At 43.0% G+C, this 27,340-nt stretch overlaps 1 long non-coding RNA gene across 10 annotated transcripts in view; it reads left to right on the forward strand.

Moving 5' to 3' along the window:
• Positions 1 to 27,340, forward strand: part of LOC144294607 (uncharacterized) — a 141,878-nt gene that overhangs the window by 43,904 nt on the left and 70,634 nt on the right. For all 10 annotated transcript variants that reach the window (XR_013361961.1, XR_013361958.1, XR_013361960.1 and 7 more), the window contains exon 2: positions 16,777 to 16,863. This is a non-coding gene — a long non-coding RNA (uncharacterized LOC144294607). The remainder of the gene's footprint in view (positions 1 to 16,776; positions 16,864 to 27,340) is intronic.

The following is a 27,340-nucleotide window of genomic DNA, read 5'->3' on the forward strand; positions in this document are numbered from 1 at the left end:
GGGTAATCTAACAATTATTGGCAGAACTCTGGCCCGTATAAGAAACAATCAGCTGCCTGGCCTGAGACTTAATAGAATCCCCAGCTTCTTTCCACTTCCTTCCCTGCTCAAGTTAGACATGCCTCAGGACCTGGATATGTCCTGCCCATGGGGTGGATGGGCCCCACACCTCTAATTCAGGCTAGCCTTCAAGGCTGTCTCCTCTGCGCCACTTGGCCCATTGTCTTTCTCTATTCCTGACTTTTCTCTCTAATCCCTCTTCCTATGAATCATGTGAGTTTGCCAGGTATACACATACACATTCATACAACCAGCATGCAGCTTCGAGTCTTGGCAGTTGCCAAGTGTTCATAATAGGGGTCATTCCCAGCCTTACAGGGCCAGCCAGAGACTTAATCCTCCTTGACCACCATATCTACGTGGGCCTTACTTAATGAACAGGGATCTTGGTGCCTGCTGGACCTCAGCTCTTACCACTCTCTCTTGCTCTCACCACTTCAGCCACATTGGACTCTTTGTTGATCCTTGAAGCATAGACATGGTCCAGGCCCAGGGCTATTACCTCTCCCTAATATACTCCTACCCTGGATACCTGCACAGATTGATCCCTCCTCCTTCTGGTCTTTGCTCAGTTGATAGTTTATCAGCAACACCTTCTCTTCAGCTTCTTTATAATACTACCCACACCACCACTCTCCCTTTCCCTGGTTTTATTTTCCCCCATCACTTACTACCACCTGACATATGGTATATGTTACTTATATTTTTGAAATTTTATTGTCCCTCTTTGCACATTGGGGTGTAAGCTCCAGAAAGGCAGGGGATTTAGTTGCTTTTGTTCAGTTTTGCACCCCTCGCATCTAGATCCTGGACTAAGACATTGCACAATTCCAGGAGGTACCTTTTATATAGAATATAATGCAGAATATGATGTAGTAGTTCTACCCAAAATAGTACCTGAGGTTGGCCCTTTATAGATTTCAATGGCATGAATAAGCCATCTATCTTTGGCATAATTAAATCTCTTGGAAGTAGGATGTAATGCCCATACTTGAGTTCCTCATTCAAAGAATATAGAGGGACGAATTGGATGACACAGCTTTAGAAATTTAAATAGAAACTTTTCCCCTCAAAGCCAGTTTCTTGCTCTTTCTCCATCTTTACTCTGAACCAAGAGATTTAATAATCAGGACATTAGAGGAATGGGCTGGAGACCCATGAGAATGACAGTTAATGCAGACAGACTCAAGTTAGTTCATTAAGTCATCATCAGAAAACAGTTCCCTTGGGTCTCTTGCATTTCTGCATGCTTAGTGAGTAGAGGCACCAGATTCTCTTATTCTGAATTCTCTTTCCAAGGACGTTTGTACAACTAACAGCCTTGCTGGACAGAGATAACGTCTCCTTCTGGATGGAACCGAGATCAGGCAGGATGGGTGTCCATTATAAAAGACTCGGGTTCCCTAAACTGAGGGTTTGCTCTCCTGTGGCATTTCAGTGGGTGTACAGCTATCATTTGGCCTACTTTATATGACTTCATGAGATCTGGGGCTCGGGAAAATGCACAAATGCTAATCCTCTGACTACTCTGTTGGAGTCTCTTCTCTTCTGGCAGCAGGCATGTAACAGTGGCAGCCCGACTCCTAACTTGTCAGCTCACAAGTTAGATAAAATCTCAGACCCTTCACAGTCCTTGGCACTCATTCATTCCTTCATCTGTTTAACATTTTAAACATCTTTTATTGAGTTAATTACAAAACTAATACCTATTTGCTGTGAAAATTTTAAATAATAAAGAAATATAAAAAGCCTTAAAAAGCAAAAAACTCCTTTTCCCACTTGTCAGCAGTTGCTACATATTTCTCCAAGCTCTTGTGCATACATACATAATCTCCTTCTCGTATGTGTGCCATCTCTCTCTCTGACTCATGCTCACGCTCATTGATTGAATTTGGGTTTTTAAATTAAGAAAATAAGCAGTAGAGGGGCTATCATGGGTACTGTTCTGTATCAGCCTGTACAGATCTACCCCCTTCCTTTGAACAATGCATATTTTTCCATCCTCTGGATCTTCCATCCTCTGGATCTTCCATCCTCTGGGTCTGCACAAGTGGTTTCCCAGGACTGAGTCCTTATACAAAGCATTGGAGGGGTGGCTGGGTGGCTGAGTCAGTGGAATATCCAACTCTTGGTTTCAGCTCAGGTCATGACCTTGGGGTTGTGTGATTGAGCCCCATGTCTGGTTCTGTGCTTAGCATGGAGTTTGCTTGACATTCTGCCTGAGTTTCCCTCTACCTCTCTTACCCCTGCTCATGCTCTCTCTTTATCTCTCTCATCTAAATAAATAAAATCTTTAAAAAACAAAGCACTGTAGATACACAAAGTGGAGAATGTTCAAATATTCCATTTTAACCCAGGCAATTTGAATATAAATATTTATTATTTTTTTTAAAGTCATGCTTTTTTTTTTTTTTAATTTTTATTTATTTATGATAGTCACAGAGAGAGAAAGAGAGAGAGGCAGAGACATAGGCAGAGGGAGAAGCAGGCTCCATGCACCGGAAACCCGATGTGGGATTCGATCCCGGGTCTCCAGGATCGCGCCCTGGGCCAAAGGCAGGCGCCAAACCGCTGCGCCACCCAGGGATCCCTGAATATAAATATTTAAATCAGAATTATGCAGTGATGATGAATTTCTGTTGAAAAATATTTTCAGCACCAAAAGACACTAGGCCAATTCAAATCCATGATTTTTTATAGTTAAACTATTAAGTTCTCTCTATTTTTTCAGTCATAACAGTATGTTACTAAAATAATGCTTATTTTTGTTCACTCCTTTTCCATGAAAACTTCACAATAGAGATCTGGTTTATGGATCAGTTTTTGATCCATACCAAGTTACATGATTATTGACTTGGGTTTGGTAAGTTTTCTTTTCCAGACCTTATTTCTATCAAGTTCCATTTTCCCTGGTCAAATTGTATGTATCTACGTGTTACCATTTTAATTTTTATCTATTGTCCATATATTTTATATTAATTATTTTTATAGATAATATTCACTAAGACTTGGAAAAAGACTTCATAATAATTATTTACAGCAAATCCTAGAGAAAGTTGGGACCAATTCCCTTTGGGCTTCCACAATGGCTTTCTGGCCCCAGCCTGGTCATGTATTGTATGGCTCATCCAAATGGCCTCTGTTTCCTATCTCTTTGCCTTATGGAATGTTCTTACTGTGCCCTTGGCTAGGCCAGTAGCAAATGGAGGTGGTGACATGTAGGGTCGAATATCCTCGTGGCCAAAATTGGGAGTCCAAAACATCTTACTTTTGGTACATGAATGAATATAAGAATTGTTCCTGCTCTCTAGGTATAGAGGAATAAGGATGGATATAAAGAGCAATAAATCACCTGAGCTAAGGGCTAACAGAATCGAACTCAGTGCTCTGGGAGGATAGATGAAGACTCAAGTACCTCTTCAGGAAGTTAAGATAGGAATAGCAACCATGTTCACCCACTCACCCTAATACCGAAACATGTGATTTTATAAAGTGTTTCAGGAAAAAGGCTAAAATATAGACTGGGTGGGGGGAAGCTTTTTTGGTTAACTTTCAGTAAGCTAGAACTTTCCAATTACCTATAATCCCCCCCCCCCAACCCCTTGCCCTTTCCTGAACACTCTAGTTAATCAAGGTTGAACTGTGCCTCCCAGGGGGTCTCAGAGAAGTGCCCTTGAGCTTACTGAACATTTGGCTTCGGGGACAGGAAGACACTTATGTAGTGCTGTGTCTTTCAGACACAACAGGCTAAGTCATCTTCTTTGTCTCTTTCTAAACTGAGTATCTATTAATACAAACCTTGCCCACTGCTGGGGCACAGAGGGCTGGGCAAGAGAGGCTGCACGTGTGGCTGAGAAAGCTTTCGAGGCCATTATCTCCTGGGGCACAGCAGGAGCCAAAGTGGGTGTCATTAGAGGCCTCTAAAGGGCTGGTCTGCATCCCCCCAGAGACATAAAAGAGGGTTAATTACGAAGAGGAGCTGGCTGGACAAAGGACCAAAGACAAGAAATTGTAAACGGTAGAAAAAAGGACACAGTGAAGACAAGATAAGGTGGGAGTGGGAGCAGATCGCAGTTCCCTAAACAATCAATGCAGTGGGAAGTTTCTGGGCCCCTCTGTAATTGTGGGAGCAGGAGGAAAAAGGAGCTTTTAGAATACCATTAAGATAGGAATCTTCAAACCAAGGCTGGCCCTAAATCCTGCAGAGCCAGACCTGGAAAGAAAAGGAGCACCCCCAGACTTCAAGCAGGGTTCTTTCTGTACATCCCACAGGTTCCCTTATCTCTTTCAATATTTAAGGACAATACTGTGCGTTTTTCATCTTTTGAAATCAGCCAACTTAATAAGAGTAATTGACTGTATTGCCTCTCCTGGCTTGCTCGTATGTGACATTTGTAATAAGACCCCCTCTTAGCAACTACTTCATAGATGTGCCTGGGACAGACCTACCAGAACAGCCATAGCCTGATCCTTCAGACTGTGTTAGGTACCAGGACAAGGGCTCAGCCTGAGATCATTGCTTGTTCCTGTGCTGTAAGCAAACCTAAGACACAAAGAATCCTGCAATCAAAAAAGACTTGGATTTAAAAAAAAAAAAAAAAAGACTTGGATTTAAAGTTCAGCTTTGCTACTTGTTATCCGTGAAAATGTGGGTAGTCACTTCACCTCTCAGAGCCTTTGTCTTCTTCTCTGTAAAATGGACACAATAGTAGCTGCCACAAGGGCTCGTGGGATGATACAGGGAAGTGGCTCTAAGACTCTTCTCACTTTTTCACAGCTGTCCTCCCCTGCTGCCTGTGCCCCAGTCACACTCATTGCAGTAAGGGCGCTCTTTTAAGGGTGATAATGGTGTCCCCCTAGCAGTGGTGATGACCAGAACAGGGGCACAACCTGATTTAGCCCCCAAATCAAGATATTGTATAACTAGAACAATCAGGGTAGTTAGAGATGCTCCTCAGACACTGGGTTTATTAAACCAGGACGTTTTAGAGTGCTCTCTCTCACTTACTCAGCTGGTAAATGTGGCAGTTCACATTCGTGCTTGTTGTGTATATAGGTGGACATTTCTCTCTGTGGAATTTCTCAGGGATTGGCCAGATAATTAATTTCATGGCATATGTCATTTGCCAATGCTCCTGAGAAATCTGAAATACAGATAAATGCTTTTACCAGAAGTTATATTAGATTTAATATTTGATTAAGGGGTTGATAGATATCTAACGTTACATGGCAAATCTAGAGATAAATCTTGAGAATTTCTGGGTAACTCTGAGTCTGTCAAATTTCTTTGTAACCCATGGCGTTTTATTTCTTTTCCTACAGGCATTCAAGCACTCAAGACACCTTTACTCTTTCCCCCATCCTTGGCATCTGCCTCAGGCTCTGAGTTTCCCATGGGGCAGATAGCTTGAGGTAGCTGTGCCTCAGGTCATCCTCTCTCTTCTCTGCCCACACCTCTCACTACACCCATAATGTCCTCAAGTCTGCCCGGTTGCCTGATGTAGGGGGTTGAGTGGTGGTCCTCAAAAGTTATGCCTACCTAAAACCTGCAGATACGAGCTTATTTGGAAAAAGGGTCTTTGCAGGTATAAGTTAAAAATCTTGAGATAAGATGATCTTGGATTATCTCAGTGGATCCTAAATCCAATGACAAGTGCCCTTACAAGAGACAGAAGAAGAGAAGACATGGCCAGAAAAAACAAGGCATGGGAAGAGGGAGACAGAGTTTGGAACAATGTAGTCACAAGGAATGGGGACAACTACCAAGAGTAGAAGAGGCAAGAAAGGATTCTCCCCTAGGGCCTCCAGAGGGATGCTGCCCTGCCAACACCTCGATTTTAGACTTCAGGCTCAGAATATGAGAGCAAAAATTTCCATTGTTTTAAGCCACCAGTTAGCAATAGTTCATTGCGGCAGTCCTAGGACACTAGAACACCAGCCTAGCCTGCTTTCCACCCAGGACTGGTCTCCTAATCCTCTCTCCCATATTACCCCAGAGAGGTGATTTATATGTACTCTGGGGTCCCCATCCTGTCTCCTTTACATTCACTTTTAATTTTCCTATTTACCTCAGAAAATTGTTCTTCTCACAATGTTCCATCTGCTCACCTGGTTCTCACTGTCCACTCTTTCCTTTGTGGCATCCCTATATTCAGCTTTATTTAGTTCCCTTTAGCTTTTAATATTCAGGGTTTCAGACACATGCCTCTCAGCATGTGAGAAGATATCTGTGATTTGAGACTGCAGTTAACAGGTGACTCCCCTATTCCTGTGCTCATGGTAGAGGTCGTCTAGAGCATCGTCTCTCCCTTTTCTCATTTCTCCTCTACAGCATCTTGGCAGGGGGATTTTCTAGCACCTGTTCATCTGCTTACATTTATTTATAGGTGAGGAACTCACCAACCTCAGGGCAGCTTGTATGCTTAGATTCTCTCTGCCTGTTAAGACCTTAAATTGGCCAGATATTGAGCCAAACTTGCTTGTTTGCCTGTAACTGCACCCTCTGTTCTTTTCCCCCCTCTGGAGTTACAGGGGATAGGCAGGCCCGCAATATTTGCAGAGAGCTGTCATCATCCCTAAGCCCTCAATAGCCCCTCTTTCTCCAGGTTGTTTGTGCCAGATGTGCTTCCCAGCTCAATTGGGGCACAGTGCCCTCTCCTCTGCAGTGTCTTCTCTAGCCCAGGCACCTCCATCATGGCTCCTGACAATGAGAAATGTTCTCTGGCCCCTTACACCACAACCCTGGGTGAAGGACTGGCCAGCCACTGCCCTTTTGCCTGTTTACCTCTCTTCCTTTTGGGAAGAGTCTATGTCCTACTCCTTATGATTCTGACAAGGCTGATCAAAAGTCTCAACCTTTTCACCACAGGGATCCTAGCAGAGTACCTCATATCCCTGGATGCCCACTTGCAGGCATTCACTTGTGATCATGAATTTTGGTTATCATGTAAGCCCGAGCCCATCTTTCCCACTCCAGTGGGAGAGGCCCTAGGAAAGACTGCTGCTGGCATAATGGAAAATGAGAAAGGTGGAGAGATTCATTCTCTGGTGATATACTTGAAGCATCTGGATTCAACTGTGTTGGATGCTGACACACCCCTGGATTTTTCAGTTGTGTGAACCCCAGAATTCCATCTTTGCCTGAGTTAGTTTGATTCACATTGCTGCCTTTGCAATTAAGAGTATTGACCAGTATATCCAGTGCAGACAGCGTTCCCCTATGGGTCTCTTAGGGAGGACTGGCTATGTTTGGCTATGGCCATTGCCAAGCCTCCTTGCTTCTTTCTGACTGCGTTCAGCCATGGTCACCCAGCATCCTTCTTTCATGACATCCCAGCAATTATTTCATATTGATCACTGGAAGCCAGCCTTCAGTCTTTGTCTCCTTTGCCCCATTTCTGGGCTCTGCTCCATTAGATAGATCTCTTACACAGAGGTATGTCCCTGTGTCATCACCAATGTCCTGTCCTCCTCATACTCAGGAGTCCTTTTGGCCTACTTGATAGTTCTGCATTCTTTAGATGGGACCCACACAGCCAAGACTCCAAGAAAGACTATGCACACATGTAAGAAGGATCACCTTCACTCAGTCTAATTTAACCAGAAGAATAATGGCATTGAAAAACAATCTTTAGCAGTCAATGCTATAGTGAATTATGCAGCAAATCATAAGCATCACCCCTAAATATTATGTCTACAGGAAATGGCCTTATGCAGCTAATTGTTAACTGGGAAACTTCATTAATTCAACCAGGTCAACATTTTAAATGATACTGTCATATAAATGCGGTGTGAAGGTTTACGTGCAGATCACTGTAAGGTATCCCTTTTTTTTTCTTTTTCTTTTTCTTTTTTTTTTTTTTGTGTGTGTGAAGCCGACTAATGCTGCATTATGTTTTATTGTGCAATAAAATTATGTGCTAAAATTATGCTCATAAATGTACGCAAATGTAAACCAAGCTATTAGTTATGTTTTCACAGATAAAAGTCATTAGCATAGCTATCAAACTCTTCTCCCATTTGAATAACAGAATTATGTCTAGAGTCTCTGGCTGGCTTGCTGGGGTTCAGTCCCGGGGAGAACAAGTGTAAATCTTGCTGCCTGTCGGTTCTGTGGGAGCAAGTATCCTGACCTGACTTGTGCCTGCCGAGGCAACCTTATGCCGAGCCTGCTAGGGTCACTGGCGGAGGAGGGACCCTTTCAGCATCTCTCAGCATCTTCCATCCCTGGGAAGTCATTCTTAACACCTCCCCACCTACTTCCTGCTAATTAGACTTATCGAAAAACAATTGCAGATCTTTTGAGATTTCAGGAGGCTGACAGCATCTTTTAGCAACAGTCACAGGGAAACAAAGTTTCATGTATAATTCATGAGGTGCGTGGTCATCCTGGTGGGAAATTATCTCCTGACAGACTCTGCGGTGGTGGTGTCCTGTCAGAATGGCCTACAGTGTATAATTAAAACCTGAACAGAACAAATTAATGCTGATTACTTTATAAACAGTTTGAAAGCTTGAATTCTGTTCCCTGTCTTGCAAGAAGAAAACAGATATTTCAGAAATGTGTAGATCTCCCCCCACCTCACTAATAGTTCTACTAATAAAGGACCCTTGAATAGATATTACGGTTCACATTCTTTGTCCTCCAGTTTGCTGCCATGAAGCACAACTGCACTAAGTCGGAGGCACCAAACCAAAAATTTGGCAGGTGCTAAATTTCTGTGGTGACAGTGTCTGCCCCTCTTCTGTACATGTATATTTGTCTGTCTGTCTGGGCTGACAAAAGCTCTAGCATTACAGAATATGAGCACAGTAAGGGCCCTAGCAGGTCAGCTAGTTATACCCCTTACTTTAGAGATTGGGTTGCCAAGACCATTGAAGGAAGCTTCTGGCCCAGGGTCAGGCAGAGCTATGATGAGATACCAGGGTTGCCAATCCAGAGCTCCTTCCAGAGCCCTGTATTTGGAGCAATGGCAGCTGTAATATTAAACTTACATTTTTGAATACTGATCAAGCGTCAGGCACTGGGCAAATCTCATTGAATTCTCATGTTCCTGTGAGGTACATACTATTATTATCCCCATTTTTCAGATGAGAAACCAAGGCTCAGAGACATTTAGGTGCTTCCCAAGGTGCCTCACTTGGCTGAATGCCTAGATCATTTTACTTCCCCCCATCCTCATAGATGTCAGCTTCATCCAAGCCCCCTCCACTTTTGCCTAAACTGTGGCCCCGGCTTTCTAAGTGGTCTCTCTTACTGTCTCTGACTTTCATCTCTTCAGATCAGTTCTCCACATCTCAGCCAGAACTCACTTTCAGAAACCGGAAATAGATCATTTTACCTTTAACATGAAATAATCAGTTCAATAAACCTTTATTGAGCTTCTGCAGTTTGCTGGGCACAGGGTCGGAGTGCACTGTCAGTGACTAAAACAGACATGGTGCTTGCCCCTGTGGAACTAAGTTAAGTCAGGTGGAGGGGACAGATGGCGGGCTCCCTGCTACTCTTGAGTCAAGGCCCAAACTCTTCAACATGCTTGAAAAGGCTCTCCTAACCCTGGGCCCTGCCTCTTTCTCCAGCTTTACCTCCAACAGCCCTTCCTGCCTTAGACCAGTTTAGAAAAGCAAGGAAATAGGTCTCAGCTGGCTTTTTTTTTTTTTAAGATTTTATTTATTTATTCATGAGAGACACAGAGAGATAGAGAGGCAGAGACACAGGCATAGGGAAAAGCAGGCTCCATGTAGGGAACCTGACGTGGGACTCGATCCCGGGTGTTCAGGACCAGGCCCTAGGCTGAAGGAGGCACTAAACCGCTGAGCCACCCGGGCTGCTCCCAGCTGGCTTTTTTCATTACAAAAACCTGAGTTGAACCTTATGCCCCTCTGGCCCACCTAGCCCACAAGGAACCCATAGCTAGAGTCCTCTTTTCATTAAGGGAAGTAACATAACATGACCTCATATCACATCCCTCCAGGCCTAACCACAGATGGAGATGATGTAACTGGGTGAAACAAACACAGGACTGAGCCAAATAGGAGTTCAAATTCTAGCTGAGCCTCTTAGCAGTTGGCCGATTTGGACATGTTACCATCTGTGAGCCTTAGATTTTTCATAGGTAAAAGGAGGCTTTTGGTTTGATGTAGTCCCTCTTGTTTGCTTTTGCTGCTTTTGGTTTTTGTCAGATGAGCAAAATCATCACCAAGACCTATGTCAGGGGGCTTGCTACTTATATTTTCTTCTAAGAATTTTTTGGTTTCAGGTCTTCTGTTCCGATCTTCAATCCACTTTGAGTTAATATTTGTATGCAACATAAGAAAGTGGGTCCAGTTTCATTCTTTCACATTTGGCTGTCCAGTTTTCCCAGCACTATTCATTGGAGAGACTGTCCTTTCTCCATCCTATATTCTTGCCTCCTTTGTCAGAGATTAATGGGTTTATTTCTGAGCTATCTGTTCTGTTGATTTATATATGTCTGTTTTTATGCTGATACCATACTGTTTCAGTGACTTCTAGCTTTGTAACATAGTTTGAAACCAGGACATTTCTTTTCATTGTTTTATTCTCTTGACCTTCAGTATGCACACTTCAGGGAGTACAGACACCTATACTGCAAGTGGAAGCTTGCCCACCTTCAATCATCTCCATTTTACAGAGGTCAGTGGCAGTGTGGCCTTGTCTCTGATGTCCAAGGAAATCCCTGGCTAACTCCAGACTCAGGGAATTCCACTTTTCACTCCGGCTTTGGCAAGGAGTTGGGGTCTGGCAAAGACAAGGCTTGGTTTGTTGCAGTGTTTTCTGACTGATGATCTCTGAATCTTGTAGAATATAAGAAGTAGCACTCACATGGGCAGAGAAGACCTTGAAGGTGAGAAGTACCATGAAGGATATCTTGGAGTTAGGGTATCTTTGGCTCCATTGGTTCCAGGAACAACACCTGCCCAGCTAGATTGTGGGGAATAAGGGTGGCTCATGGGCCAACTTAATTATATAGTTGTTCTGGATGTGCCTTATACAACACTAGGGAGTGCCATTCATATCTTATTCATTGTATAATAAATGCCATTACCTGGCAGATGGTAGGTAAGACATCTCAATAAAGGAGTGCCTTTCTCAGACTTGTTTGAAACATTCCATAGGCTGGTGATGGTGCTGATCAGATATTGATTCCTCCACCCAGCTCCTAACTATAGAATCCATTCCTTACCTGTCCTCCTGGTCTGAAATGTGGTGGTTCTTCCCCTTCAAAGCAGTGCCTGGCCCTGCTGTCCCAGACCTTATAGGCTGGGTTCAGACACTGCTTAGGTAGAGCCATCCTCTGCCTGAGGAGAGAGTAGACTCAAGGTCCAAACACTCGAATGAAGTTCCCAACTACAAGATTTCAAAAAACCCCTTTTCCCCAGAGACAGTCTGGGGAGTAAATGCTAGATGTCAGTGCCAGTTCATCCCCCAACTTCCCTAAGAGTAAGAATATCTCACTATGCCTTCTAGAGTGTGGGCATTCTAGACCTGATCAGGGAAGCTGGCAACTGACTTTATATCAATGTCTGGGGCAGCAGTGGAAGTTGCAGGTGGTGGTTGCAGCACAGACAGCCTCTCCTCACATTCTGTCTTCTACAGTTTTAATTCATGCTGTCATTTTTACATTTCTTGGCACTGAATCCTTACCAGCACTTTCAGTGAAATCTTCTGATATTTTATTCCTTTTTTTTTTTTTCCTTTAAGGGCATGAGATCTTCGGCACACCAGCAATATTTAGTGCCAACACTGTGTAGTTTTAGAGGAGTATGTGAGCTCATACGATTGTTGAGGCTGATGGGAGAAAGCTGCAGAAGGGGCCAGAAGGATATCTGTTCTCTGTCTTAGCGAAGAGCAAGCAGAGAAAGGCACACACTTCAGACCAGGAATGGAGATTAAACACCAGGGAGAGTTTACTAAGAGAAAGAAATGCAACCTGCACAGTCTGTCTGCATGGAATGCTTTCAAGCATTCCTGAATGCCACCTCTCTGTGAGACACTGTATTCAGGGACTGTGGATCCAAAGATGAGCAAGACTCAGAGCCCCTGCCCTCGTGGAACTTATAGTGGATGTTGGGAGAAAGAAGTAAACAAGTAATTATATGTTTATAACTCTGAGAGAGCAGAGGTCTTTTTTTTTATATATTTTATTTATCCATTCATGAGAGACAGAGAGATAGAGAGGCAGAGACATAGGCAGAGGGAGAATCAGGCTCCATGCCGGGAGCCCGACGTGGCACTTGATCACAGGACTCTGAGATCATGCCCTGAGCCAAAGGCAGAGGCTCAACTGCTGAGCCACCCAGGCATCCCAAAGGTCTTTTTTAAACAAGAAATTTAAAAGCCATAGAGGAGACTGATACACTTGAAGACATTAAAAGTTTAAAGTTCTATACAATAAAAGATACAAATAAAATTAATAATAATCAAAAGATTGGTAGAAGAGTTATGACATATACCACACATGAAGAATTTTCAACTGTAATTTATAGAATGCCTACCAATCAAAAAATAAAAAATGGCAAAGGATACATGTTAGTGATCTATTGATACTTAACAAATTACCTCCCCGAATTAAACATTTATTATCTCATAGCTTTTGAAAGTCAGGAACACAGGCATGGCTTCATTGGGGCTTCTTGCTCCAGATCTCTCCCAGGCTGTAGTGAAGATGTTGGCTGGGGCTGAGTCATCTTCAGCTTGACTGGGGAAGGACCCATTTCCAAACTCATTCACATGATTGTTGATGAGATTCTGTACCTCACTGGCTGTTGGCTGGAAGCCATATGGGCTTCTCCAGAAGACAGCTAAATACATGGCAGCTTTCTTCACCAGACTGAGGAAGAGTCAGAAAAAAAAAAAAGAGAGAGGAAGAAAGAGAGCAAACAAGATGGAAGTCACCATCTTCTGGAACCTAACATTGGAAGACAAACTATCATCTTTGCATTTCTGTTCATTAGTAGCAAGTCACTAGGTCTTTAAGGGAAGGAGATTATATAAGAGCATGATCACCAAAGGATGAGGACCATAGGGGGCCATTTAGAAGTCTGCCTGCCACAGGATACAAATGGGCAGTCCATAGAGAAATGACTATAAACTTAAGATGCCCAGCTTCACTAGTAATGAGGAAAATGCATATTCAAGTGATAAAGAGAAGTCATGCTTTATTCATCGCATTAAGGGCAATTAAATACTGATGACATCTTGTTTTAGTAAGGGTTTGGGGAAACAGGTATTACTATGCAGTATTGGTGGAAGAGAAGATAGTTACTGGACATAGCTCCTTAACCAACAAGAGAACTTCTAAGACTCTAGTGCAGAAAAATACAGGTGCCCAAAGCTTTATGTTCAAGAATGCTCATGGAGGGATCCCTGGGTGGCGCAGCGGTTTAGCGCCTGCCTTTGGCCCAGGGCGCGATCCTAGAGACCCGGGATCGAATCCCACGTCGGGCTCCTGGTGCATGGAGCCTGCTTCTCCCTCTGCCTATGTCTCTGCCTCTCTCTCTCTCTCTGTGACTATCATAAATAAATAAAAAATTAAAAAAAAAAGAATGCTCATGGAAATAGTGTTTGTAATAGTGAAAAATGAAACCACAGGTATGCCCACCTGTGAAGATGATTAAGTAAATTATTAGACAACTAATGTATGGGATTCAAGGTAGAGATAACAAAAATGAGGTAGATGGAAAGATCCTCATAACATATTTTTAAGTAAACAAAACAAATTGCAGAATAGCTAGTGTCATGCTAAATACAAACAAAAGCACCTAAAAACCATCATTTTTCCATATGCACATGTATGTGTAAAGATACCTATTGAGAGTATGGAAAGATACAGACCAAGGTGATGCTAACGGTTACCTTGGGGATGGGGGAAGAGTTAGGAGGGGGGACAGATGGCTACGGGGAGTTTCCTTTATCTATGTAGTCTTAGCTTTTACAAGAAGAATGTGTACATATATTATTTAATTAAAAAGTAACTGAAGAGAATGGATATTTTTGAAACACAATTATCATCAATAGAAGTAACATAATCAGAGTTCTCTTGAGATTGGAAGTCCTTCCTCCAAGGAAAAGAGAGCATGTTGTAGCCATGATTCTCGATCTGAGCCCTGAATGTCATTAAGGGATATAAACCAGATTGGGGGACAGCCTGGGTGGCTCAGCAGTTTAGCGCCGCCTTCAGCCCAGGGCGTGATCCTGGAGGCCCGAGATGGAGTCCCATGTCAGGCTCCCTGTATGGAGTCTGCTTCTCACTCTGCCTGTGTCTCTGCCTCTCTCTCTCTCTCTCTCTCTCTCTCTCTCTCTTTCGAATAAATAAAATCTTTAAAAATTAAAAAATAAACAAACAAACAAAAACCCAGATTGGGTTACAGAGACTTTCAGCCAGACCAGCCTCATATTAAATAGAAGAAAGTCCAATAGGCAGACAAAATTGAAGGGAAATCTTCTTCCCCACCTCTCTGACATTATCTCCTCCAGGAGAAATATAAAACAGTTCAGAAATGCCATAGATCCTCAAGGTCTATGGGCACTGTAGCTTGGGATCAGTTAGTGCCTCAGTAAATAATGGTGAGATCAGATGTGTATTTAAATCACTTTCCAGTCTATAACATCCACAAGGCTGTCATTTCTGGTGAACTGAGGTTAAAATATTGGACTATTTCATACTGGTCAGTAAACAGCCACTGTTACATGGACCAGACCCCTTCCCATCCACCCTTCCCTCCTGACACTCCCCCGGACTTATACCCCCCCACAAATCAGCAAGAAAAGAGGAAATGTCTGGCATACCAGGAGCACCAGGACCTTGCTTGACAGGCCAACATCAGTTCTGGTTGGTCAGGGCCAGGCTATTGCAGTTGGTAAATATCTATGTTTATATATATATATATATATATATATAAAGTTTTAAGTAATTCAGGATGTTCAGTGCACAGCATGAGGTGAGAAGGATGCCAGCCTGTGTAGAACATTAAAAGCAGGTACAGGGTTAGTGTAAATGAGAACACCTATTTTCCTCTCCCTTAGGTCATGGTGGTGATGGGAGGAATAGAATTAGAGATTAGAAAAGTTCTTATAATAATGGGGCCTATGAAATTTTGAAAAAGTTTCCTCTCCGGCTTAACATGCTTCGACATATCAGATCATAGATTCCAATGCTATTAACACATCCTAAGATTTCTTTGCATGGGCCAATATAGATAGAATAGCAGTGTAGCATAGGAATGCTGCAGTGGAAGCCCGTGTGGGCATTGAGTGCCGGGGAGCCCAGACAACAGAATGGATCAGGGAAGGCTTCCTGGAGGAGGTGATGCCTGTACCTACTTGGCCTTTGGAAGACAAATAAGAATTAACCAGCTGAAGAGAAGGAAGAGTATTTCAGGCAATGAGAAAAGTGACCAGTATGGGGGAATAAAAAAAAGAAGCCTTAAAAGAAGTTTGACAAGACTGGAGAAAAGAGTATGGATTGTGGGCTGGGAGGAGGTGGGGTACAGAGGCCAGGACAGACATAACTAATTCAGAGACAGATGCACCTTTCTGGGCCTAAGGAAAAGTGCCACATTTCCCATATTTTCTATGCTGCTGAAAGTATCTATTCGTCTTAATTCTTGATTCTCCTTCTCCAAAATCAAACTGTATGCCTTGCCGCCTCCTACCTCAGGAAACAGATTGACTTGGGCACAAAAGCACGAACAGAATGGGAATTTTAAGCAGCAGCTGCATTTGAGCTTCCCTGGCAAAGATGTAGCCCATGGCTTGAAGATACCTAACTTGGGATCCCAGGCTCTTGCTTCTGAATGTCAAGGGGCAGACTGGAGTTAGCTGAGACAGAGGAATAATCATGGAATATAAACTCCAGGTCCAAAAGGTCTGGTCTCAGGGGAGTGAGATGGACACCCTGCTCCCACCCCAGAATCAGTGTCTTGGAGGCAACCGATCACCTTCAGCTCCTTCACCCTCTCCTACTGATGAAGGTGCTGGGATGGGCAGGACTCAGCAGGCTCTCGGGAGGCCTGGGGATGTGATTCATGTCTTCTAAGCAGAGTTACATGGTGAAAATTATTATTTTTTTTTACTTATAAATTTATTTTTTATCGGAGTTCAATTTGCCAACATAGAGAATAACACCCAGTGCTCATCCCGTCAAGTGCCCACCTCGGTGCCCGTCACCCAGTCACCCCCACCCCCCGCCCACCTCCCCTTCCTCCACCCCTAGTTCATTTCACATGGTGAAAATTTTGATCTCATGTCTGTTAGCAACTTGAATGGTTATTGGCATGGATACTGTGGATAAGGTGTTTACATTCTTTGAGCCTCAGATTCCTCATCTGCAGTAGGAGGAAAACAATCACCCCACAAAGCCCCTTTGTGGGTGCCCTGGGACCAAGTGTAGTGGAAGCAACCTTCTGTAATACTTATCCACAATCTTTCTTGTGGCTCCTGGGGATAGAGTCATTTTCACAGGAAACCTGTGCTGTTGGTCTTAGAAAAACTTTTGATGGACTTTTGGATCATATGAAGGAGACACCCAGCTCTTGCTCCCAAATGGTGAGGTTGAGATGAGTAGATAAAACTGCTCTGTGCTGGGAATGCTTCTCTGTGCATCCATCATTTGCTGGCCTGGCACCAACATGGGAGTTGGCTGGTATAGGGGAAATGGCTTGTTTTATTTGTTTGTTTGTTTCTCCTCCTTGCAGGTCCAGGGAGAAGTTGAGGTGCCCAGGTGGAGCAGCGCCTAGAGGATGACTTGAATACTGATAGTGGTACCATTGAGGATATTGGAGGTAAGGAATTTCTCTCCCTTCTTTATCGAGTCTGAAAAAGTTTTGAGAGGTATATTTGAAACACGTGGCCAAAGGTGCTCCACGGTAGGGGGATTCATGCAATATGGTGGCAGGTGGGGAAGGGGTGCTAAGGAAAGGGGCCTGCAGGGGCTTCCCATGGAAGGCATGCCTGACAGTCTTCAGGAGCTGTGATGCCCAGTATTTAATTGAAAGTTTTTTTCTTTTTTCCTTTTTTTTTTTTTTGTTTTCATGTTTTCTATTCTGATTATTCTCAAATCCTTACCAACATTCTGCTAAATGTTTAGTTTTTCCTGGTCTTACTAAGTGTAGGAAAGTTAAGACAAAGCCTTAGTCCCTACATGGGGTAAAGAGTCCTACTGATAATGCAGCTATAGCAGGATGAGGCTGATGTGAAGGAATGGCAGGCAACCCCAGGGACCAGACAGTGGCCAGAAGGCCCATCAGGAACGTGGGAACCTGCGGAAAGGACAGGCTTCCTCCAGTCGCCCAGGGATGGTCCTTGAACTCTGGAGGGAGTTGTTTGTGTTTAGCAGAGCTAATCTGTCACCTCCTCCTCTTTCTGGATTCTGAGAAATAGGCACAGGGTCAAGGTGCAGTGTCAGCAGCCCAGCTGACAGGCATCCAACACCAGAATCCTAATCCACATTTTAGCCTAGATGTCAGCTGCCTGAGGGGAGAATTGTGTTCACCACAGAGACCTTCACGGAGCGGCTTGCATGGAGAATCATAGCGCCCTCACCTGGCGTAAGAGGGATTCAACAGCCCTAACCCCTGAGGCCACCAATGGAAGTCACATTCCCACCAAAAGCACCAGTCCCTAGGCAGGGAGTTTAGGATGTTCTTCCTAACATCTTGAGGGAGAGGAAGAATGGTTCCCCCTATAGGTGTTAAGATTAAAGACCATCCTTGCAGGAGGGAGGACCCAGAGACCTATACTTAAAATGAAGACTAAATTCTGATAGGCAGATGTGGGACTGATAAAAGTACACGCAGGGGAATCATCCTGCCTCTGCCACTTACCAGCTGTGTGACCTTGGACATGTCACTTAACATCTCTGGGACTCAGTGTTCTCATCTGTAAAATGAGGAATGACAACATCAATTGTGTTGGATTGCATCTGCATCATTGTAAGGATTAAATAAGTTAATACATGTAAGACCACCAGATCACAGTTAACTCAGTTGCTTTAACTCTTCATGATGCTTACATGTTCAACACAGCCCCTGGCACACAGCTGACAGTTGGTAAACGGTGGCTCAATCTTTCATTTTATCTTGGGGGTAAAAATCGTCACTAGCTACCCTGACAGTGAGTGGGAGTGGTCAGGGGGAGAACAGTGGTTCTGGGAACAGTCTACTTTTCAGAGAAAATATAATAGATTGTTGCAATAATAGTGTTTGGGGAGAAATTCCTGTCCCAAGTGGAGCCAGTGATTTACTCTCTGGTTATGAGTATATAACGTTACTAATGTAGTGTGTGTGACCCTAGCGCTTCTAAACTTTCAGTGTCTGTGGGTTTTAGCAATCCCTGGCCTCTCCTAAATGTCGGGAGGGGGAGGGCTGTCTCCCTTGCCTACTCTCCCCCACAGCCCCTCCCTGCAACGCTCTAATGAAATGGCAGCCCTTGGGTGGAAATTCTGAGCTTTCAGGGCCCTCACCCACGGGAGGCTGGCGCAGCTTGCCCGCTTCTTTACTGAATGCAGGATGAGGCAAGAGGCCAAGGCCATTTCCTCTCTTTTACTGCATCATAAAAAAAGCATCTTATTCTGTGTGTGACACCTCTCAAGTGTTCATACCCGGGCCATGATTAGCAGATAATCTCATAAAGGCCTGTGGTCCAGCTGCCAAGACCCACCTGGGGAGAATGTGAAGGCCTACAACAGAGACCCCTTCCTACCGCCTCGAAGACTTGTTCCTTGAAGTCACTCTTTTCCCATCTGGGGAGAATCTAGGCTGTCCTGCTCCTTGCTGGCTTGGCTCCCCAGCTGCCATTTTACTTTCTCAAAGAGAATCTTGCTCCCAACCACCCAGACCCTTCTAAAGAGAGCAGCTCATTCTCTGACTAAATTACAGAAGTATTGAGCTGGAGACTTAGGGAGTTGTCCAGTAGTAAAACCCTTTCGTTGCAGTGATGGGTCAGAGGAGACTCAGAGACATCAAATGACTACCCCAGTGTCACACCACAGAGGAATGGTAGAAGTGGGTGTGGAAACCAGATCTCCTGACACTCATTTGAAGGAGCCACTGTCTACATTCCTGCTGACCATAAGTCAGGCATGCCCTGGCTGAGTGTTTACTGTGTCAGAGCCACCGGACTCAGAAGTACCTTTTGAGATGGGGCCTGAGCTCCCAGGCTGGCCCCATCCATCTCAGAAATCATCAGAGCTACCTTTTGCCTGTTTAGCTCAGCAGGGACACTCAGGAGGGGATAAGGGGATTCATGGACTGGCTGGCAGCAGAACCCCCAGAGGTTCATTACATACAGGTAACCAGCACAGGCCACTTCTCTTCTAGCCTGGAAGGAGCATGCTGCAGAGGGAATAGCGTGGGTCTGGGATAGACCTAAGTTCCAGTCCTGACACTGCCTCTTTTTGGCTGTGTGACATTTGGCTATACAATTCTCTCTGAACTATGTGTCAAAAACAAGAGTAAAAGGTACTGGCATTATAGGCTGTTTTGAGGGTTAAAATGGCTTCTTCACAAATATACCAGCATGGAGCCTGACACAGGGCATGCGTTCCATGTACAAATATTGCCACTATTATTATCATCCCTCGGGCTATACAAATCACACCCTATCTGAACTTGAAATTTTTCAATATTTTCTCTGAAATAGTGAGGTTTTTTCCTATCCTACAGACTTAACCAAAAGTTTATGGAAGAGCACATAGTGGGCTCTGCAGTCAGCTTTAATGTCCTTCCTTCCATCTGGCAAGTCCATGAGGGAGTTCCAGTAGACAGAAAGAAGGGCAAGTTGACCAAAAGTTAGGGCTCAAGTTGTTATTTCTACCATGGGTGCTAAACATCTATACTTGTGTCTGTTTCTGATATGTTTCTGTGTCTGTCTCTATATTTCTATGTCTATCTCCATGACATATATGCTTCTAGTTTTTCTCTTTTTTTTTTAAGATTGATTGATTGATTGATTTATGAGAGGATGCACGCATGTGCAGGGGGGAGGGACAAAGGGAGAGAGAAACTCAAGCAGACTGTCCTGATCATGGAGCCCGATGCAGGGCTAGATCCCATGACCCTGAGACCATGACCCCAAGACCACAACACTAGCCGAAACTGAGAGTCAGACACTCAACCAAGTGAGCCACCCAGGCACCCCTCTTATTCTTGAAACAAAGGCAAACTGTTCAATTATATTTAAAAAGAAATGTCTATGCTCCTTATAAATAATTAATGTATTAAAGTTTAGACATGAAAGTAGTAAAATAACCCAAATAATACTACTTAGAGATAACCTATATTGAGAATAAACATCATCACTTCCGGTTTTGTATTTGCATACTGAAATAGAAAAATAAATATCTAAAAAAATTTAAATAAAAATGAAATCATAACTCTAAATACTATTATAAAATGTAAAGTATTACCTTAACTTTCTGGAATTTAACAAGAAAATATACGAAAGTAAAACTACAGATTATTGAATACAGACTTCTTTATTGCATTTTTTTAAAATACAAGTATTTAATAAAAAATCCTTTTAAGGTTGATGGAAGTGATTATAGAAAGCATCAAGAGATGGCAGTCATCATGTCTTTTGAAACTCTGCATTTCTATGTTAGTAGCAATTGTGTTTGGGCTATGGAAGGTAAGACATTAACAGCCTTACACGTCTTCAACTCCCCTCTCCTCAAAATCCGGATTTTGTTATATGATTATTTGTACATTGTTCAAATGCTCTATAACTAGAATAGTTCCCATATTTCATACAACTGTTCAATCTCAGCTTTCCTGACTGACTTACTTTCTATGGTAAGTGGGGTGAGAGCAGGTAATAAACCCCCAAAAAGGAAAATATATGATGAATTAGAAAATGATACATGCTGTAGAATAAAAGCCAAATATAAAGCAGAGGAAAGGAGGTCCAGAATGCTGGAGTGGGGCAGAGCACATGTTGCCCTAGTAAATAAGGCAGTTAGAGTGGGCTTCACTAAAGATACTGTTCATTACCAGGATAGATACTAAGTAGACCTACTGCCCACCACTAGTGCCCTTTCATGGTGTTCTGTTTCTAAGTTATTTCTTTCTATATGTCTTAATTGCCTGAATGTCATTGTCACATAGTTTTGTTTAAGAGGGGCCCATAGTGCTCGCTTCGGCAGCACATATAATAATAAGAGGGGCCCATAGATGCTATTTGACTGTTTCCTCTGCTTTGAGAAGATCTGTTGCTTTTTATATTTAACAGCATTCTTGTGTGGCTATAACACCTGGGGTGCATTTTCACTCTCTTATTGTGAATACTGCCTTTTGGCCTTAAATGTACCTGTGGAGAAAGCTGAGGCCAGCTTGATTTTAACCCCTCCTAATGATTTGCTTTTCCTGATTCAATGTTTGAAGAGTATTTTTTTTTTTTTTAACTCATAGATCTATCATGAGCTGTCTGTATTAAATTTTCCTGGAACATGGTATATGTTTCAATTTGCATAGTTAATTTTTTTATTTAAATAGTTTAAACATTTTTACCTTTGGGTTTGGAAACTTATTTTTTTATTTATTAGGCTTTTAAAAAAATTCTATTAGTTACCCTGTATTTGTTTCTAATATAGTTTGTTTTAATCTGCATTTACTGTGATTTTTCTCAAACTCTCATCTAACTTATTTTTAGTGGAATATACCTGTTCCCTGCTCTAATTTTTATATTAGTTCTATAATGATGGTATGTGTCCTCAATTTGTTTCCTTAGATCCTACATTTCCTTTGTTTGTTTTCAACCTTATTATCTTGTCTTTCAGTGCTTGTGTTTTGAATTTATATTCTTATTAAGATGTTCTATAGCCAGATAGTATGATGAAGATTTCCTTTTGTTCCTTTGCTACGTTTTCTCCTAGGTTGGTTTTCTGGCCCTTTTCGCTCCCTCCTTCCCCCACCCTCCTTTCCTCCCTCCCTCTTTTCCTTTCTTCTTCCTTCCATCCCCCCATCTTCCTTCCTCCCTCCCTTCTTTCTTTGCCCCCCCTTCCCACCTCACTTTCTTCTTTCACAATATATTTGCATAATTCTTTCATAAATAAGAGAAAAATTCTTGTGATGCTCTTTCAACTCGCCAACATAACATTTGTAGAAGCTTATTATAAAGTGTCTGATTCCACTTCCTTGCCTTAGAAAGTACCACCTGGGGAATACATTTGAATCTGTTTGTTTCCTAAGACTCTGGAAGACTTAGGGTCTCCGTTTCTAACTGTTTTGCCTGTACCTGGTATGGTGAACTGAGGCAATGGATTAGAACAGAGGCCTTCATGGAGCATCCTGTCTGGCTCATCGATGAGCTGGGACACAGACCAGTGGGGCTAATGCTAGGGCTAGCAGCTGTAGGAACCAAAAGAAACTGACTCAAGGGAGCCAGATTCCAACTTCCAGTATCCAAATTGAAAATTTGGAATCAGTATCTATGGTGGCTGAGAGAGCTTATATTCTGGAAAGAAACTGGTAGTTAGTCCAGGCTCTGTAACTTAGTGGTTTTATAATCTTGCTCCTCTGCCTTCCCATCTGTACAAAGGTAATAACGATGGTATCTTTCTCATAGAATTGTGAGGATTAGATGAGGTAATGAAGCAGCCCTTAGCACAGGCAGCTTTCATAAATGCTAGCATTTTCTATTATAATTAATGAGACACAAATTCCAATAAGCGTTGATCTCACAGAATATCTGATCAGAAGGCAGCACTGAGCAGCAGAAATATGTATCAAAAGTGACACATGGGCACCTGGATGGCTCAGTCAGTTAAACGTCCAACTCTTGATTTCAGCTCAGGTCATGATTTCAGTGTCCTGGGATTGAGCCCCAAGTGGGGCCCCATGCTGGCTGTGGAGTCTGCTTAAGATTCTCTCTCTCCCTCTCCCTCTGCCCCTACCCCCACCTGCATACACTCTCTCAATCTCCTGGAAGGAAGGAAGGAAAAAAAGAAGGGAGGGAGGGAGGGAGGGAGGAAGATAGATGACACAAAGTTCATTTGGTGCCAGGAACAGTATTTAAGGCTTTGGTTAATCACTCACAGTAGGACCCCAGGCTGAGGCTGGGAGGCTGTGGGGCTCAAACTCCTTCCTTCATGGTGCTGAGGAGAAAAGGGGAACCTATGAGAGCCAGACAGGGTGGCTGGCCACAGTCCAGTGGTTTTTAAAATACGTTCTCCAGAACTGTGGCATCAGCATCACCTGGGAATTTGTTACAAATGCAAGTTCTCAGCCTCCACTCCACACCTACTGAATCAGAAACCAATTAATTGAGACCGGGACATTTGTGCTTAAACTAGCCCTTCTGGTGATTCAGAGGTACTCTTAGGTTTGAAAACCATTCTGACTTCTGCTATCAGCTAGTATTTGGGAACTGAATGGACAGGTTGGAAAGGCAGTGACTCTAGAGTGCCATGGCCAACATCTCAGAAACTTAAAGTAGGCTTGAAGTGATTTTGTGGGCAGAATTAGGCTGAGTTGCACTTGTTAATAGTCAATGAGCATTTTAATAGGTATATAATTAACTTGTAAATTTATTCTTCTAAATGTATATCTTCTCTGTATCCTGTATATAGATGTGGATACTGCTATGCTTAACCTATTTTTTCGTGGGCTATAATTTCGATTATAAAATGATAAAATACAGAGAAACACTTGACTCTCATAGTTATGGTAAAAATCTGCAGTTTACCCTTAAACCAGAGTATCATCTGCCATCTGGTGGCAGCATACCCCGCTGACAGGCTCCACCAGTCATAACTCTAAATCAAAGATCTCAGAGCTAGGAATGAGGGGAAGGGGTGGGGAACATCTTGAGTCTGAAGAAATTAGGGGAAGATTCCTGCTCATATCAGGTTATTATGGTTCCTTCTCAAAGAAGTGAGGTGGAAATTGGGGAAGAATATGGGCATTAGCATCAGACAGAACTAGGGTAGAGCCACTTTTGGAAAGATCCTTAACATCTTGGAGCCTCAGTTTCCTCATTTTCAAACAGGGATGAGAGTAAAATAATACTTCAGTTTCCAGATTAGTGTGGGGGTCAAATGAGGGAATTTGCAAACAGCTGGACCTGTTTGGAAAGCTGACGAGAGCTTCCCAGATGTGAGTTGTTTATTATTTACATTTGAAACTTGGTCTTTATTTGTGGAATGTAATGTTCTCTGTTAGAGGAATTCTAGATATTAGCAAGCAGGTGGAGAAGGTATTTGATGTTTGGGTTTGTCTTGAAAAAAATTTTTAAAGAACTTAGGAGTGAGAGAATTTGCCCTGAGATTACTCTGCCTGTGATTGAAGAAGGAAAGAGGAATGACCAACTCTATGCACCAACAAGGTGGGGAGCAATAAGACCTAGAGTTCCTGCCCATAAGATATTATGGTGCCTTTTGTCCTTGTGTTGTTTGGACTTAGGAGAAGAAAGGAGAAGGCTGGATGGAAGTTTGCAGAGACAATGGTGGGAATGAGGAAAAGGGGCAGGAAGAAATAAAGAAATAAGACAAAACAGAGGGCAGGAAGGGAGTCAGCAACCAAGAGAATAAGAGAGAGAAGAAAGAGTCCTTGGAGGAAACTAAGTTAAAAGAAGCCTCAAATAGAGGGAAGAAGGAATGACAATGCCCTGGGTGCTGTTGCCCGAGTGGGTTCCAGGCCTTTCCAACTGGCAGCACATTTTGTGAGTCCACTTTTGCCACTGAAACACTTTTTTCTTCAGGGACCTTGTGTTTTTGTACATGTGAAATGTTTGGATCCAATGTGCTTGGTGAAAGAGAAGAGTCATACATCGCTGGAAAAAGAGACCAGATGTCTTTGAAATCATCTAAATTGTCTCTATTTAAAAAAAAAAAAAAAAAAAAAAGTTACTCTTTCCATTGCTGCCAGATCTGAAAGTCCAATTTGCCAGGATAATATATCCGGTGTGGATAAAGATTTCCAAACTTGAAGTGTTTGTTGCTTAGCAACCTGGAGGCGTGAAGGGCCCACTTGGGCTCCACCATTGAACCCTTTGGGAGACCAGGCTTCACTCAGCAGTGGGGCCAAGCTGAGTAGGAACAGGGCTCACTCAGGCCTTGAGCCCACAGTCCCTCCCCTTGCAGGTTTCTTCTCAGGTACTTGAGGCCAATAAAATGTAAATAGAGAAGGAAAAAGAAGCAGAAAGAGACAGAGAGAAAGGGAACCACCTACAGAAAAAAGTCCCAGGGACTGACAGTTAAAAAGAAAACACCAATTGTGCATATGACTTGATCCTGGGCTTTGAGCACACATTCTTCAATGATGTGAAACAAGAATATTTTTGTACTTTCAAAGGGCTGTTTTTTAATATTAACTTTAAAGAAAAACTACATATGTTATTATTATTATTATTGCCATATTCCCTGTCTGGAGTTCCAGTGGAGACTTGGTGACATACTCATCTGTGCTCCACCGGGGGCCAGGAACATGAGGGGTGGTCCTTGCAGTAGTTCCCCCAATATCCATTGCCCTTTCTCTTGTTAATTCCTCTGAATTTTGATCCAGTTTCCATCCTCCTGCCTCTCTGCATAGTCCTAGCAAAGAAGTGACTCTATACCTAGAACCTGTGGTCTAGATGACCCTGAACAATCCCATCTTCCAGCCATAGTACAGCTTCAGGGACAGGGCTCTGAATGCATTCTGGCTACTGAACTACAACAAGAGAAGTGTGCTGGGGGTTCCTTGAAAAGCTCTTCCTTGGGCATCTGGAGACATTCCTGGAGGTGGCCCTTTTTTTTTTTTCTCTCTCTGGATACTTGTAGCAATTTTGGGGACCATGAGAGGGAGAGAGCCTTAAGATGAAGCTGATTCTGGGAAGGGTAGGGTGAAGGGAGAGGAAATAATGAACAAACGAACAAATTCTTGATGGCATAGTCAGGCTACTGAATCAAACTGTTCCTGAAGCCCAGGTTCTTCAGTCTCCAGTTACATAAGCCAATAATTGTCCTTTATTGTTTAAGCCAGTTTGAATTGAGTTTTCTATTACTTAGGATCCAACATTTTTTATTGATGCGGTAACACATTGAGTACCTACTCTGTGCCTGACACTCTATAAAATGGTCTTATGTGTATTATTGTCACCTAAGCCCCATGGTAACCTGGCAGGAAGGGCATAACACCCCCATTATTCAGCTGAAGAAAACTCTAGTTCTAATACTGCAGTGGTTTGTAGCAGAGCTGGTGTTTAATCCAGGGCAGTCTCACTCCAGAGTGCAGGCTCATCCCCATGCTCAGATTCTCAGCTGGCATGGGAGGCGATCTGCTCTGAGCAGACATAGGAGGAAGAGTAGAATGGAAAGTCAAGTGTGAGCTCTGAGCTGACAAGATTGACAAAGGTCAAGACAAGGGCCTTATTAAACAGAATCTGCAGTGGGTTTGGATGACCTGGCTGGTTCAGAGTCCTCATGTGGTAAGCCATTTTTAATACCACATGGCCCCCCTCCGTGGCCAGGCCACACCTTGCTTTACCAGCCCCCTGGACACCATGAGGAATAATGACTTAATGACAATCAGTCATCCCTATAAACATTTGCAAAGGCTTGTGAAATTTTATTGTATTTAACTCATGTTTCCTAATTTCGTAGCTTCCTTTCAGTCTCCCTCTTCCAAGTTAAGACATATTAGCAAACCCCTGGCATGACAAGACCATGGATGGGGTCATGAGGGTACTAGTTAATGTTCACAGAATATTTACTTTGTGCCAGCCACTCTTCTAAGAGCCTTCCATATACAGCTTGTCTGTTAATGAGTTAGTATATTGTCACCCCTCTACTGTAAATGTGAACGTGGAGAGAGCTTAAATACCTTCCTAAGGTCATGGCTAAACGATATCCTGTGCTCTCAACCACTAGCCTATATTGCCTTTTCATATAGATAGAGTGAGCAAAACCTCCTGCCAAGGTTCTTTGCCAACAGGATGTAATAGACGGGGCATGCCTGACTCTAAGCACCAGAATTACCCCATTCAGTATGGAAATGAACAAAGTGTGGCTATAAAGTTGTGAGACTGTTTTTTAAAAACACACACTACTTTATCATGCATATTACTGCAACACTTTTAAAAGTTCTCTCCCCTCCATATCCTCACTTTTGAAAGACAGCAAACCAGAAAAAAGTATAAATAAATAGCTTTGAAAAAGAAAAATGATGAGAAAAGACTAGCATTGCTAGACATTGGATAGACTACAAGGAAGTATTAATTAAAACAGCATGGTCCTATGGATGAAAATAGATAAGTAGATCAGTGAAAAAGAGCAGAAAACTCCAC

This window comes from Canis aureus, chromosome 23 (genome assembly GCF_053574225.1).
Source record: "Canis aureus isolate CA01 chromosome 23, VMU_Caureus_v.1.0, whole genome shotgun sequence".
Classification (NCBI taxonomy): Eukaryota; Metazoa; Chordata; class Mammalia; order Carnivora; family Canidae; genus Canis; species Canis aureus.